The following is a 15,280-nucleotide window of genomic DNA, read 5'->3' as shown; positions in this document are numbered from 1 at the left end:
CGCGTCCCCGTGGCTGTGCTGCCCTGCGGACACCGAGCGGACTCACTGTGGCGGCTTGCACTGTTTCTGGGTCCTTCCCCATTTTATTGATTTTATCCTACTATTGAGTATGTAAAACATTAACAGGATTCCGACAAGTGACCGACTCCCTCCCGCCCCTGAGGGAAATCAGTTTCCCATTTTATTTGTCCCGTTTGACATTTTTTCACTGTAAGGATTTTCCCCCGCAAGACAATCAATTCTCCGACAAAACCTGGGTGTCCTGCAATTCAGTCCTATGCCGACATCAACTCCCCAGAACTAGCACAGACCCCACAAGTGGAGGCCTTGGTCTCAGGAGCCCGCCTGATTCCAGCACCGTCACAAGCATCAGGTCTTCGGGCCACCCACGTTTCTGTCCCACTCGACTGCCAAGTGGGGGGATCACGCCTTGTCTTACAATTTGATAACTCAGGTGCATGACTTAGAGAACTCCGGAAAGCACTTAGCGGAGTACTAGTTTGTCACGAAGTACACAGCTCAGGGAGAGGCACCAGGTGTGGGCACAGGCGCACCTCGGAAGCCCCGATCTCCTTGCCCCAGAGCCTATAGCCCATGTTCGCCCCCTCCGTCCCACAGGTCAGGCGGGAGCAACCTCCACACTACCCAGACCTATGTCATTCGCATAAACTCGGGCGTGGCTCTGAGTCAAGAAAGTCTCTCACGAAATCCCTAGTTTTAGGAGCCCTGCCAAGGGCAAGGGGACAAGGGCCAAGAACAATGTTTATTTTTATTTTATTTTTCTCCAAGATTTTATTTACTTATTTGACAGACAGAGATCACAAGTAGGCAGAGAGGTGGAGAGGGGGGTGGGGAACAGGCTCCCCGCTGAGCAGAGAGCCCAATGCGGGGCTCGATCCCAGGACCCTGAGATCATGACCTGAGCCGAAGGCAGTGGCTTAATCACTGAGCCACCCAGGTGCCCCCAAAGGCAGAGGCTTTAACCCACTCAGCCACCGAGGCGCCCCAAGAACATTTTTTATTGCCACGCGGTCCCTTACAGGCACTGAGAATCACCGGCCGCGGGGTGTGAGCGCTCTCCTGGCTCCTGACCCGGCAGGACAGTCCCCCGCCCCGTTCCCTGCCCGGGCTCTGCTGGCGTGTGCAGTGAATAGTCTGTGCTCTGTGCTGCAGAGTTTTACCTTCAGGGCAAATTCCCTAGAGCGGTCTTGCTGACTTAAAATTTTTTACTTTACAAAATGTTATGATTTATAACTATAAATTTAAACCAGGGCCGGGGAGCAAGAATTCCTTCCCCTCAAAGGCCCTCCTGGCTTGAGCAAGAATCACATGGATGTGAGACAGAGGAGCCGGACAAAGTCAAACCTAACGGCGTCCGTCTGTGCGGTCCGGGGAATCAGCAGGCATGGGGACTTCAAAGTCGCGCAGATGAGGTCCATCTGTCACCTCACAGAAAGGGGTGGCCTGGGACTTGAGAGGAAAGGGTGCTCTTCGCAGGGCGATAAGAAGGGCAGAGGTTTGCCTTGCGGACAGGTCACTCCGATGAGCTCACTCTGCTTCTCACCCTTATTTGGGGAAAGACCCCAACTTCGGTTCTTCTGTGTCGTTAAGGGGGAACAGGAGTATGTCTTGGGTCTGCAGGATCTGAAGTGCCCTCAGCACCCAACAACCCCCAGCCTGGCCCGGGCTGAGGGGTCTGTCCTGAACCCCTCCCCCAGCGTCCCCAACCTTTCAAGCCCCGTTTAAAAGCTGACTTGTGAACCCAGTTACGCGTGTGTTAGTGAGTCTTCTCATGCTCTGTAATCAAAATGCCATTAACTTAATCGTCTGATATAGTCAGTCTCTAATTTTTAAAAGACCTTTCACAAACGTGTTGAACTTGATTAACTAGATGTCCTGGGTATTTCAGGCTCTAACCCTGAATGGATACATCACATTCTCCCCGTTGTGAACGTCCTGTGGACCTGCTACCTGCCCAGCAAGCCTCCGTGAGCACTTGGGAGCTGCTCAGCATCGCAGCGAAGTCAGAGCTAGTCAGACCTTGAATGAAACTCTCTCACACTAGAACCCAAGGTTATTGCAATAAAGTTTAACCCTTCAAATTTCGAGTTACTGATACTGCTCAGCAGGAGACAGCAGGACTTCAGGGTGTTCCCAGGGCTCGGGGCAGACCTAGACAGGCCTGCAGGAACCAGGCCCGCAGGGCACCGGACAGGCCTCCTGCCCTTGGCCTGGCTCCTTTCTCAGGGTCCCGTAAATTTTGCTCTCCCCCCAATTTTACAGAAACCTGTCATAAAAACCCTTGCACAAACCAGAGCCCTGCCCTGCAACCCCGTGTTGTTGACAGCGTCAGATACAATGTCCCAACGCTACAACATTTCCTCCACAAACAGACTGTGTCCCACGTTCACGGGCTCCCTGACACAGGACCCCCGGGATGAGGAGATTCAGGGACAATGTGAGAAACTGTGCTCGGGGGGGGGGGAAGAAATGCTGGGCTCTCGGTTCGAGGTCAAACAGGCACAGTCACGCACAGGGCACCGTGGTCTTTGGGGCCAGCTGTCCTTCTCGTGGACACGCCGCAGGCTCGGGGTGAGTCCTCTGTGAATGAATGCTGTGTCCGGGCCAGGCAGCCCTGGGTAATCAGACGCACGGTCAGCCCTGGTCCCCTGGCGCCCATCCCGGCGCGACCCACGTGCGAGGGGGTAATTTAAGCAGGACGTGAGTTTGGCTGGTGTGGCTTCCCCTGTGACCCAGCGGGAAACAGAGCGCGGCACCCGGTCGAGGACGGTGTTCATGCAGGTGCCCACCAACCCCACGAGGTTCACTGGGGTGCACCTACCCCCACCACCCGCCAGTAAGACTCTCCCCAGTTCCTATCACCTCCTCCCGTCTCTTCAGGGCAGCTCTCACGTGCAGCCCTTGGACACCATCCTCAAGGTCGTTTCAAGGTTACGTGCCTCCCCCTATCAGGCAAACACGGAGGGCCAGGCCTGGGCATTCGGAGGTGGGATCCAGCAGGTGAGCCTCTGCTGGCCATTACCCTCCCAGAAACAGAGACACGGCAGCGTGTCCCCTCGTCATCTGGGAGCACAGAGCCTCCTCCCCAGCCAGGCACCTGCCAGCCACGGCCCAGCAGAAAGGTGAGCCCGTGCGGAGGGAGTCAGGAGGGCGACCCAGCTCACAGGGTTAGCCCACACTGCAGTCGGCTGCAGCGGCTGGAACCTCTTAGAACTACAGGTTCCCGGGGGCCTTGCAGTGGGGCCCTGAGGGCTGCATCTTGAGGAAGACAGAGGAACAGAGGCTGGTCCTCCCTCAGAGTCCCGCGATGTGGTGATGCTTCCGGAGCCCCCTGTGCACGCATGTGCCCCACGTGCACACTCACACACATGCACCTGGGCCGGGCACACGCACACACGCTCACAGGCCAGGCATGCGCACACACACGTGCAAACGTGCGCGCACGTGTCCTCTCACTCTGGCCCCTCCCCCAGCGTCCCAGTGGCAGGTCCCCAGGCACGTTCTCTGCAGGAGACCCTTTCCCTGGGTGGGGCAGTGGAGGAGGCAGGCGTCCTGGGCGGTTGAGTAGGGCTCCTTGACCTGGCCAGAGTTAGACCTGATGCATTTTTTTTTTAAAGATTCTATTTCTGTCTTTGAGAGAGGGGAGCACGGGCAGGGGGAGGGCAGAGGGAGAAGCAGACTCTCCGCTGAGTGGGGAACCTGACAAGGGCCTCGGTTCCTGACCTGAACCAAAGGCAGACACTTCACCAGCTGAGCCTCCAGGCGCCCCAGGTCGGACAGTGTTCGGAGTAGACACCGCCCCTCCCCGCCCCCGCGTCTCGCAGGCCAGCGGGGGCCATCCGCGCAAGATCCCAGCAAGAGCGGACCAGACGCCTCCTGGGGAACCGGAGGACGACTCTGGGCTGGAGGCCAAGGGCCCCCCAGGAGCAGCGTCCTTGGCCTTCCTGAGCCCACACAATCTGAAAGCCGCTGGGGTGTCCCACAGCCAGAGTAAAAGACCAACAGTCCTACAAAATGGGTCCTTTAGGCGTTTTCTCTTTATTGTGTGCACAAGTGTGTTATTTCATGACCTTAAAAACCATGGCCTTTGAAGGGACAGGACTTCTTCGTCCTCTCTTTTTTGTCTGTCTGCTGTCTCTGGGCTGCCCGGCCCAGCGCTGTAGGGTGGGAGATCACCGTCACCACGCAGCTTGCCCGAGGGGCGGGGGCGTCCCTGCCCGCAGCTAGGCCTCGGCTCGCAGGCCCCCAGGGACCGTTCCCAGACAGAGCCTAACCCTAACCCTAACCCTGTGAGAGCCGTGGGTGCCCTCTGGGGGTTTGGCCCTGGCCTAGAGTGGGTATAGATGGGGCTGTCGGGTCCTCATCCCATGCCACTACTGTGGGGGCTGGAGGGTCCCCACTGTTCCTGGGAGGCTCTTTCTCAGCCTGGGGCCCAGACCAGGCGCCCTGCTTTGGACATCTCAGAGACCAGGTGCTGGCACCCCTTGGAGTGGATCCTGGTGCCAAGCACTGCCCCCAAGAAATCTCTGGCACCCAAAGGTCACCCAGTGAGCCCTGGGTTCGAGGGACCCTCCTGGGCAGCTACTCTTATGACCTGGGGTCCTACCTTGTGCCTTTCCTCAGACTGTCCTCTTGTCCAGAGCCCCTCCCTTCTCTGCCCCCTGGCCAGCTGCCTCTGGCCAGGCTCCTCCCTGTGCTGTCCTGGGCCCAGGAAAGACGAGAACAGTCCAGCCTCTGTGTTCCATGAACACGTGTTAAGTGTGTCTAGGCTGCTGGGTGGGGACTTTCGGTTTAGCAACAGACCACGGGATCGGCTGCGCTTCCACGAGGGAACTTGAAATAGAGAAGTCTGCTGCTGGCGGGTCCTCGGGGTGGTGCGCGCCTGCCCGGAGAGGCCATGTCAAGGCAGTGTGGTCATGGCCTACGCGGACGAGGCAGGATCACAGCTCCCAGGGTCTCTGGGTGGCGTGCTCTGGGGCTCCTGAGCTAGGACCCGACTGGTCAGCTCAAGCGACAAGAGCAGGGTTTGGTAAGCTCCGTGGGGTGGAGTGGGGTGGGGTCCTGTCTAAGGGGCCCGTGAGAAGGTCTCTGCAGGCAGGCACACGGTTGGCCAGAAGGGCTGCTCGGGGGCCAGTGAGGGACGCGCTGCCCCGCGGCTGTGGTCTGGGGCCCGAGCTTCCGAGTCAGAAACCAGCCTGAGCCAAATACTTGCCAGAGCAGCTCCTGACCACAGGCCCAAGGGCACCAAGGGGCTGGGGACATGGGCCCGGCACTGACTTCAAATCTAGCGGGAGATTCCCTGCCACCCGCACCCCATTTCCAAAGTCCGGCCCTAGCTCTCTGCTGGAGCCGAGGGACCTCTGTGGAGCCCAGCTGACCCTTACATGGGCATGGGCATGGAGTGCGAGGGTTTCAACCCCACCCAGGGCACAGAGCAGAGGGGGCCGTGCCGTGGTGTCCCTGTTCCGACCGCACAGCCGAAACCAGCTCATGTGTTTCATGTTCTTGTCTGTAGACCTCACTCTGTTCTCATGGGGACAGCGTCTGCCGATGACCAGAAACCCCAGGGTGGGGAGTGACGTCTGCACGGGGGAAGCCTTCTGGGTGAGGGGACAAGGTTGGAGAGCGCATCACCTGGCTACAGCCGCCCTCCTCTGGGAAAGCCAGGCTGGGGACAGGCTGAGGCAGGGAGGGAGCAGAGACTCGGGTCTGACCAGGTGTCCATGCTGAGGACACACGCTGGCCTTCTCGTTCCCAGCCACAGTGGGGCTGCAGGGGCCCCCCACGTGCTCCCAGAGTCGGTGGCATGGGCAAAGGCATGAGCGTGTGTGTCGGCGCCTTGACGGCAGAGGGTGAACGGCCCGTGGCCGCTGCTCTCGGCCTGGTGTCCCCACACACCGCCAGCGTCCCCACGTGTCCTGGGAGGAGGGGCAGGCGTCTGTAAATGCTGCTCAGGGAGAGGGCCACAGGGGCCCGGCGCGTCGGCCCTGGTCCCCCCAGGACGGTAACCTGCCGTGTCCACAGCAGCAGGCACGAGCCTTCCCGAGGGGCGGGCGAGATCCTAGGAGGACCTGCCGCCTCCGCAGCCGGCTCTCAGGTCAAAGAGCCCCTTTCCTAACGGCCGGGCCAGCTGGGCTGCCATGGTCACTGTGCCTTCAGAGCGGCCCGTGGGGCCCTCGGGCCAGTGTGAGGGCCGCAGGGCGTGTGTCCTGACCGGATGTGAGGTCCTGTGTGCGCCACCTGGGCCTCGGGGAGGCCGTGTCCACAGCCACGGCCCGGGAGCCCCTCCTGCCGTCACACGGGGTTAACCCCAAGACCCTGGGGTGTCTTCAGCTGCAGAGACACAAACTGGCAGAAGCACAGGCCCAGCTCCAGGTGGCCCGGAGTCCCCTGGGCGTCCTCCCAGGCGGGGAAGTGCGCGTGGGCCACGCAGCAAGTGTAGCTGCACGAGAAGCGCAGCAGGGCCTCTCGGAACAGGGCCTCGCCGTCGGGGGCCCGCAGGAAGACCCCGCGGCAGTCCTCCAGCAGAACGTACACGACGTAGAGCTTGTTCATGGTGTCGCAGCCCATCAGCAGCGACTGGGGCGCCAGCAGCACGTTGGCCTCGCCCACCCGGAGCGCCAGCTCCCGCATCTTCTCCCGAGAGAACCTCCGGAACCAGCACAGGGCGTTCACGCCCAGGACGACGAGCAGAGGGCAGAAAAAGCCCGTGGCGGACACTAGGTAGAAGCGCTCGGCCGGCGGGCTTCTCTGCAGCCCCAGAACCAGGGGGAGAACCAACGCCGCCAAGGAGAGGACGATCAGGAAGATGCCCAGCGGGACCCTGCAGCCCACGTAGCGGAGGCAGGACCTGGGGGACCCCACGCCGTTCAGGATGCCCAGGGCGTGCCTGTAGACCTCAGGGTCCTCCAGCACCTCCTTCAGGGGGTCAGGGACGACCAGGGTGCTGAAGGACCCCACCTTCCACGAGGGCAGGCTGTCCCTGTTGATGCAGCTTAGGCTCAGCAGGACCTTCCCGCTGTAGAGGGTGGGCGCCGGGCGCCGGGCGGGCAGGGCACACTCCAGGCGGTGGCTGGCGTGGCACAGCAGCTGCCCCAGCTTGCGGTAGAAGCGGCCGTCCGTGGCCTCCAGGTAGGTCAGGTGGCTGAGGTGCAGCGGGACCTGGCAGGGCCGCAGGAGGACGGGGATGACCGGCTTCCTCTCCAGGCAGTAGCCGAAGAGAGACAGGTCGGCCTCCAGGAGGCACCACCGGCTCTGCACGAAGTCCTGGCTCAGCACCAGCAGCACTTTCTGGCTCTGCTGGATGCACTCGGCCATGTTCTCCAGGACGTTCCGGCCCGGGGTGAAGTCCCGCTCGTGCAGGCAGACCCGCAGCCCCGGGAGGTCGGCCTCCAGCCGGCCGATGAGCCCGCGCGTCCACACAGCGTCCACGCTGCTGTAACTCACAAACAGGTGGAACTTCTCGCCCGGCCGCAGAGGGGAGATGGCCAGCGCCGCGCCCTCGTCCCCAGGGCCAGGATCCATGGACGCCACTGGGGAATCCACCCCCGGAGAGCTGCCTCTGGTCTCCGGAGAAGGTCCGCCCTCGGGCTGCAAGAGATGGAGACGCAGTGACCCGACAAGACAGGACTGCGGTCCACGGTCTGCGGCCGCCAGCTCAGCCATCGACCGCCCGAACCACTTGCCAAGCCTGCCAGGAAATGGTCCGTGACAGTGAGTTTTCCCACCCACTGCCCTCCCTCCCAACTCAGGACCCACTGGAGAAGGCCAGCTCGCTCCCTTGACCAACATCAGGATACCCGTCTTCCAGCTCCCCGTCCCCGCTTCTCCATCAGGGCACCTGAGCCCCCTTCCCACCATGACGCCTCCCACTCCCCTGCTTGCCCTCGCTCTCTGCCACACACACACACACACGTGTCATGGGACTCCCAGTTCGGTAAACTCTGAGGACCCAGCCTTGCTGTTCCCATCTGCGGGGGCTTCCTTGATGTCCACAAGACGTCGGCTTTGAAAGGTCTGGGGCGCACGGTGGCTGCACCGTCCCGTCCTTTCTGTCTGTTCAGCTGCGGCTCATGTGGTTACTGGTCGGGAGGGGCTTCTGTGGACTGGATGTTGGGGTCCCCAGACTCACGTGTGGAAGCCCCGACCCCCAGGTGATGTTATTGGCAGGTGATGAGGGCAGAAGTGTGGAGCCCCACGGATGGGGTGAGCGCCCTCACCCCTCCCCAGTGAGGACGCAGGGGCAGGCCCTGTGCACAAGCCAGCAGGTGGCCGCCCCAGACCCTGAGCGCAATGGCTCCCCGATCCCAGAGCCCAGGTCTCCGGACTGTGGGAAATGACCGTCTGTCGCCGAAGCTCCCAGACTGTGTGCTGTGCTCCAGAGCCCAAGCCGACCGAGCCAGTGCTCCGCTGTAATGCGTGCTGCACGGAAGGCCGTCCCGCTCTCCAGAACACGCTAGAACTCTCTCCTGTGGCTCCAGAGCCGCACGTCACTTCCCGCTGCTCTGACTCGTGCTCAGAGCTCTGAGCTGCTGCTCGGCCACCGGAGCTCTGCCTGCCGCGTCAGAGGAGGGTCACCGAGCGCCGTCTCCCCAGGACTCACGGCTGAGACGCTCCCCATGCCCGTGGCTAGCTAAGGTGACCCTGACCGGAAGCTCTGCCCACTGCAGCCCTGCACACCCACATGGTAGCTGGTTTGACTGACAGCGTCCCGGGTACGCTGGGCACACTGTGGGCTGCGATGCCGCTTGGCCAGGCCATCGCCAAGGGAGACCCCTCCCCTCCTGGTGAGCAGGAGCAGCAGAGTCAGGACCACCGGCGACCGGCTCCGGGAAGTGCAGAGGAAGGAGCCCGTTCGCCCACTCCCTGCTTCCACAGGGGCCCCGTCCCCACCTGCTCTATCTGGTCCCTGGGAGGGAGGCACCCACGTAGTGCTAATGGGGGGGACACATCCCCCAGCCCAGCCCAGCTCAACATGGGGCTGGAGCCTTTGCACAAGGCCCCAGTGTCCACCTTCCTGCTGGCAAGCCCTGCTGCAGGCCATCCCCCAAACCACCCCCCTTCCAGGTGGCACCAGCACCCAAGGACGGCAGCTCTGGAGCACACAAGTGGAAAGCTTGGCTTCCCCAGGCTCCCCCTAGGGAGGGCTGGCCCTCCCTTCTCTCACCGGCGCCCTGCAAGTGGGTAGTAAGGACGGGCCCTTGTCCAGGAGAAGCCGGCACCTACTCCACGGCGGTCAAGCGCTCTGACTCAGACACTGTCCTGGGCCCCGGGCGCCTGAAGAGTGCAGACTCTGGGCCGGCTGGCTCCGCACCGCACCGTCCTCTTCGTCCTTGTCCTCGGGGAGGCCTGGCAGGCAGCCAGGGACCCTCCCCCAGCGCTGTCCCCAGACAGAAGGAAGTTTGTACCCAATACTTTCTAGAGGCGTCTCCGATGAAGCCCCAGTAGTGGGAAACTGAAAAAAGGAAGCAAATTGGGGAAGGCCCCCCGTGGAAGGGGGATGGGTGGACGGGGCAGAGGCATAGCCCTTCTGAGAGCAGACTTGGGCTGGAACTCCGGGGCCTGGAGATCCGGGGCTCTTGAATCTGCCTGAAAGCGACCCTGGGGGCTTGCGACGCGACTTTGCCGGACCCACGGGGCTCGCGGGCTGCCGGGCCAGGCCCTCCAGCCGGAAGACTGGATGGGAGGGACTGGCGGTGCTTCTGGGGCTCCGGGCCGGCTTCACTGGAACAGGTCTGCCAGGGGTAGGGGTGGGAGGGCATCCTCTGGACCCGTGGGGCCGGCTGCACCCTCCAAGAGAAGGTCCCCGATGCTGGGTGGCCTCCCCAAACAGCCACAGGATGCTCAGGTCACCTCCCCGGCTCCTGCCCTCTCAGGCCAAGCAGCCTGGGAGCTGCACCCCCCAACACAGTTTCCCGAAGCCCCCCCACACCCCATCACTGGCTCCTTCCCCAGTTCTACTCAGAACCCACGGGAGTAGCCACCCGTTCCCTCCGGGCCCTTTCCGCTTCCCCAAGACCTCCTCCCCCTTGAGCCAAGGGTGTGTCCCCGAAGGCTGGGCTCCGGGCTCGGCTGTGGTCACCTCACAAACGGCTGTTCACACTCGCGGCTGAGGACCCTCGAGTGAACAGACCCTGTCCTGCGATTCCTGGGAACCCAGGCAACCCAGGGCCCGCGGAGCTCCGGAAGCGGGCGGGGCTGGTGACACCCGCTCTGGCTCCGGAACCAGCCCGGCCGCGTCCCCAGAAGAGCAGAGAGTGGCCTCCCTGTGAGGACGAGTCCTGTGGGACAAGGCCACATGCCCGGCTGACGGAATCCTGCCTGAAATGACAGGACTTCGAGGGACACACATGTCCAGAATTGTCCCTTTTTTGGAGGATAAAGATTTTCTTTTCTTTATTTTTTTTTAAGAATTTTTTTGAAAGATTTCATGTATTCATTTGACAGACAGACATCACAAGCAGGCAGAGGCAGGCAGAGAGAGAGAGGGAAGCAGGCCCCCCGCAGAGCAGAGAGTCCCAATGTGGGGCTCGATCCCAGGACCCTAGGATCATGACCTGAGCTGAAGGCAGAGGCCTTAACCCACTGAGCCACCCAGGTGCCCCAAGATTTTTTATTTTTTACTTTGAGGGAGTCTGGGTGGCTCAGTGGGTTAAAGCCTCTGCCCAGGTCATGATCTCAGGGCAGGGAGCCTGCTTCCCCCTCTCTCTCTGCCTGTCTCTCTGCCTACTTGTGATCTCTGTCTGTCACATAAATCAAATCTTTATATATATATATATATATATTTTATTTGAGAGAGACCGAAAGAGCAATCACACAAGCGGGGGCATGGGGAGAGGGACAGGGAGAAGCCAGACTCCCGGAGCCTCAGTGCTGGGGGCTTCAGGGCCCACTGGGCTGGGTGGGGGGAGCTCCTGGGCTCGGGGCTCCATCCCAGGACCCTGAGACCATGACCCCGGCCACAGAATCAGCTGAGCCGCCCAGGCGCCATATAAATTAGATTTTCACAGCTAGTCCTTGAGGGGCTCACCCCTCCCTGCTCGCCCTGCGGCCCTCCCACCATCAGATGGACACCCAGCCCTCACCGACACCCAGTCTCCCGAAGCCAGTGTGGCCTGGGGAGGAGAGGGGCAGAGCCTCTGCCTCCAGGCTTCGGTTCCTTCTTCTGGTGGGCAGCCGCTAATGGGGCTCAGGCATGGCTTGCCCTGGCAAGGTGCCCGGAAGGAGGGAGGGCGGGAGGGAGGGCGGGGCAAAAAGCGAATCCGCGGGAAGCGCCTCCGCTCAGGCCTGGGAGACTCCACGGCTCTTTGCTCCTGTGGCCTGTGCCCAAGAGTGGGGTGGGGGGAGTCTCACTCCCATGCCCGGGGTGGGGGGGCGTCACAGTCAGAGCCAGAGGTGACCCTCCTGCCGGAGCTGGGTGGGACCCCCCTGACAGCTGGGGCCAAGGGCGCGGGAGGTCTGCGGCCCAGAGCCCTCCCAGCTGCATAGCCACTCGCACTCGGGTCCTGTAGCATTTGGGGAGCCCCCCCACGTCCTGCAGTCACACTTACCCGGGTCTGGGTGGGTGCGCTGGTCCTGCACCCAGACTTCATCCCACTGGGGCCAAAGGGAGACTGAGGACTTTTCCCTGCCCCCCTCTCTCTCACACACACACACACACAGTCACACCTGGCCTGGGGTGGGGGGACCCTGCTGAGCCCAGGCCCCGCTCAGACCGGCCTGGGGAGGTCGGGGGAGTGCGGGCTAGCCCACGACTCTTCTCCAAGGCCTGTTTGCTCCTAACCCTTAAGTGCCACGGGCAGGGTTCCCGCAGATCCCTGGGGTCTCGGGTGAGCGTGATGCCCCGACCTCCCAGCCCCCAGGGTTCCGGTGTTTGCCCACCCAGTTCTGCAGGCCCCCTGGTCCTCTGGGCGTGGGAGTGGGGGATCCTGGGGGCATCCCGGTCCTCCCCACCTTCCTTGGGCCTGGGCCCGCCCACTCCACCCTGACTCGGGGCAAGTCAATGGGTGTCCAGCACCAGGAAGAGGGGTCTGGACAGGGGAGAGGGAGCTGGGGAGGCGCTGGGGTCCACACAGCACAGCCACTGGCGGGGTGTGGGGGGGTGGGGGAGCGAGATGCTTGCACCCCTCTCCAGGGAAGGTGACCCTCCCCACCCTTGCCCTTCTGGGACACTCCCACCCCTCCCCTGTCACAGGTCAAGGGTCAAGGCTGCTCACTGAGCCCCCCCATCCGTAGTCAGGGACCCTCCGGGCAGTGCTCAGTTGTCCTTGGGGCCTTGTCAATGACACAGGCAACGTTGCACTCACAACCCAGCAACGGCCCAGGACAGGCGTGTCAGCCTGAGCGACCCCCTGGCCTGCAGCCGGCTCGGTTCAGGCCCCTCAGACCTCAGGGACCCCAGAGAGGGCGCAGCTTTCCTGGCCCACCTGGGCTGCTTCTTCCCAACTCTGCCCTGCCCTGGCACTCTGGAAGCTTCCCAGGGACCATGAGGCTCACTTCCCTGCAGGCTGCTCAGCTCCCGACAGGGGCCACCTCCCCACGGCAGTCCCTCTGCACCGTGGTCCTGGTCCCCTCACAGCCCCTCACCATTGGACAGCGACTGTTCGCTGAAGCCCCTGGAAACGGGAGGAGTTAGGGAGAGAAGAGGGTGGAGAAGGGAGGGGAGAGAGGGGTGTGGGCGGCTGCCTTTGGGGCAGTCCGGGGCAAGTTCGCCCCTCCCACAGGCAGGGACTGACCCAGGCCCTGGGCATCCTGGGCTGGAAAGGAAAGCAGAGGGAGGGAGGGAGGGAGGGAGGGAGGAGAGAACCCTGAGCTGGGGAAAGGAGGCAAGAAGGCAGGCAAGCGGCTGAGCAGGCGGTCCCCAGGCTACTAGCCGGAGTCTGGGTGGCTGCGGCCCCTCGGCTCCCCGGGCCCACCCAGGGACACTGAGGGCCTCTTGCCTGCCCTTCCAGCCAGACCTGGGTCTCCCCAGTCCTGAAAGCATCTAAGTCCATCAGCCCTTGTGCACCCCCGAGCCCAGTCTGGTGGGAGAGCTGAGTACAGACATGACCCCATCCCGGGTTCTTGGATGACCTGGGGGCCCCCACCCACGTGTGTTAGCGGGGACAGAGTCTGGAAAGCAAGCTTTCGCTCCCAGCCCTTGAGACCAGAATGTGGAGGCAGGGTGCTGCCTCATCGGGGTGGTTCCTCCCAGCGGCTGGCTGTCCTATCCCCTGGTGGTCGCACCGTCTCCTAGCCCATGGCCATCAAGCGTCTGAGTTAGGGCTGGATCGGTTGTTGTTCTATCCGATACGTTGCCCACAATTTAAAAACGAGCAAGTTGGCCCCAGCACAGGTCCAGGGAGCCCCTCCTTCCCAGGCACCGAGTCAGGTCGGCAGGCAGGGCTGCCAGAGGCAGCTACGAAGCCGCCAGGGTGGGTCTGTGGTCTGTGGGAGTAGAGGACACAGATGCTTCCGCTAGGACACAGCCCCCTGGGCCCCAAAATGTGTCATCCCGCAATGTTACTTATAACGCAAGATGGCACATTCCCCACAATGGCCAAACAGGGGGACCAATCCAGCTGTCCAACAACGGAGGGAGGGATCAAACCACAGTGGGGAGTGGCCCAGCCTCGGATGAACAGCGCGCTGTCCTACTGCAGCACGGCTGAGGCCCGGGAAGCCGCAGGCGGAGGGAAAGGGGTTAGACGCAAAGACACAGCGTGTCTGCTTCCACTGACGGGTGGTCTGCGGAACAGCCCAACCCATGGAGCTAGCAATAGGTTAGCGGGGGCTGGGGGCTGGGGGCCAGGGGCCCAGGGGGAAAGGGAATGACAGCTAACAGGGACGGGCTTTCTTACCAGGACGGGCTGGCAACAGTCTTCTGGAGTTCGAGAACCGGGAGAGCAGCACAGCCCTGTGATACAGTAAAATCCACTAAATGCACACGTTAAATGGTACATTTGATGTTCTGCGTATCGTATTTCAACTAAGAGAAATTGAGACGGCTTCGGGAAAGAGAGAGCGGAGGCAGCCCACGTGAGAACTCAGGCGGGCAGCCTCGGGGTGGCCAGTCAGGGAGGACATGCCACCTGCCGGCCAAGCCCTCTGGAGCTTTGTGTGTTTGCTTCAAATGCAGCCAAGCGAGCTCCTGCGTCCCAGCTTGGCACCTGGGCTGTCATTCCCCTCCCCTCCCTTTCTGATCTGGAGAGCCAGAGAGTGAGCCAACACCGTTCCCTGCCTCTCACTTCCCACCCCCCTTGACCTCTCTCTCCTGAGCTTGGCCCCCACCTCTCCTGGAGGAACAGGCGGTTCCCTCCTTCTTCGCCATTAAAGCTGGACCAGAAGACCTCAGTCCTGCTGTCTGAGCCTCTCTGGACAGCGTCTGGACAGCCACGGGCGTCTCCTGGGTGTGGTGGGACCTGGCCGGTTCCAGCAGCGGTCTCCGCCCCTGCCCCTGCACTCCCAGGGCTCTGGCTGTGCCACGCACTCCGTCCCCATGCCACGGCTCTGCCAGGCCTCCATTCCCTGGGCTGGGCCCCCTTCCCCTCATTGCTTCCAGATCAGTCTCTGCGTCAGGCCCCCATGGGCCTCTCACATCCTTCCCAGCAGCGCCCAGCTCCTGCCTCCCGGCTCACGGGCTCACCTGGCTGGGCCCCACCAGATGCGCGGCGTCCGGGGCATCTATGTGTCCCAGTGCTACTGGCTGACCAGCAGCAGACGTGTTTGCGGAGGGAGGGAGAGAGGACCGAGCTCGACTCAGCCCTGCCTCCGCCGTGACTCGGCCATGGGTCCTGTGTCCATCCCGGGACTCGGCCCGCTCCCAGGTGCGGCTCCAGGCCCAGGGAAGGCCTCGGGCCTCAGCCCTGCTCCAGCCACCCCAGGGTCCTTGCTTCAAAGGGCTCTGACCTGGGGATGGAAGGGGAGCCCCTGCCAGGTAAGGGCCTCTGAGGGACCAGGATCCGAGACTGTGCCGGGCACCTCACTCCACGCCGAGCCAAGCCCCGGACACAGAGAGCCTCTGCTGGAGGGAGGGCCTCCTGTCTGCACAGCAGGCTCTGGGGCCTGCCCCCCACCATGGCTCAGACAGAGCTGCCTCTCACATTGGGCGCACCCCAACATTCACTTCCTCTCCTGGGTCAAGGCCGCGGCAAGAAGCTGCCCTCGGGCCCTGCGTCAGACGTTTCCTGTCCGGCAGCCACTAGGCAAGGCCTCAAATTTCTGCAAATGGGGGATCCTGGGCCCTGGGTGGCCTGGTGGCTGGTGGAAAACGTGCTGCCCA

This window comes from Neovison vison, chromosome 2, assembly GCF_020171115.1.
Source record: "Neovison vison isolate M4711 chromosome 2, ASM_NN_V1, whole genome shotgun sequence".
NCBI classification, from domain to species: Eukaryota; Metazoa; Chordata; class Mammalia; order Carnivora; family Mustelidae; genus Neogale; species Neogale vison.
This window is presented reverse-complemented; position numbering follows the sequence as displayed.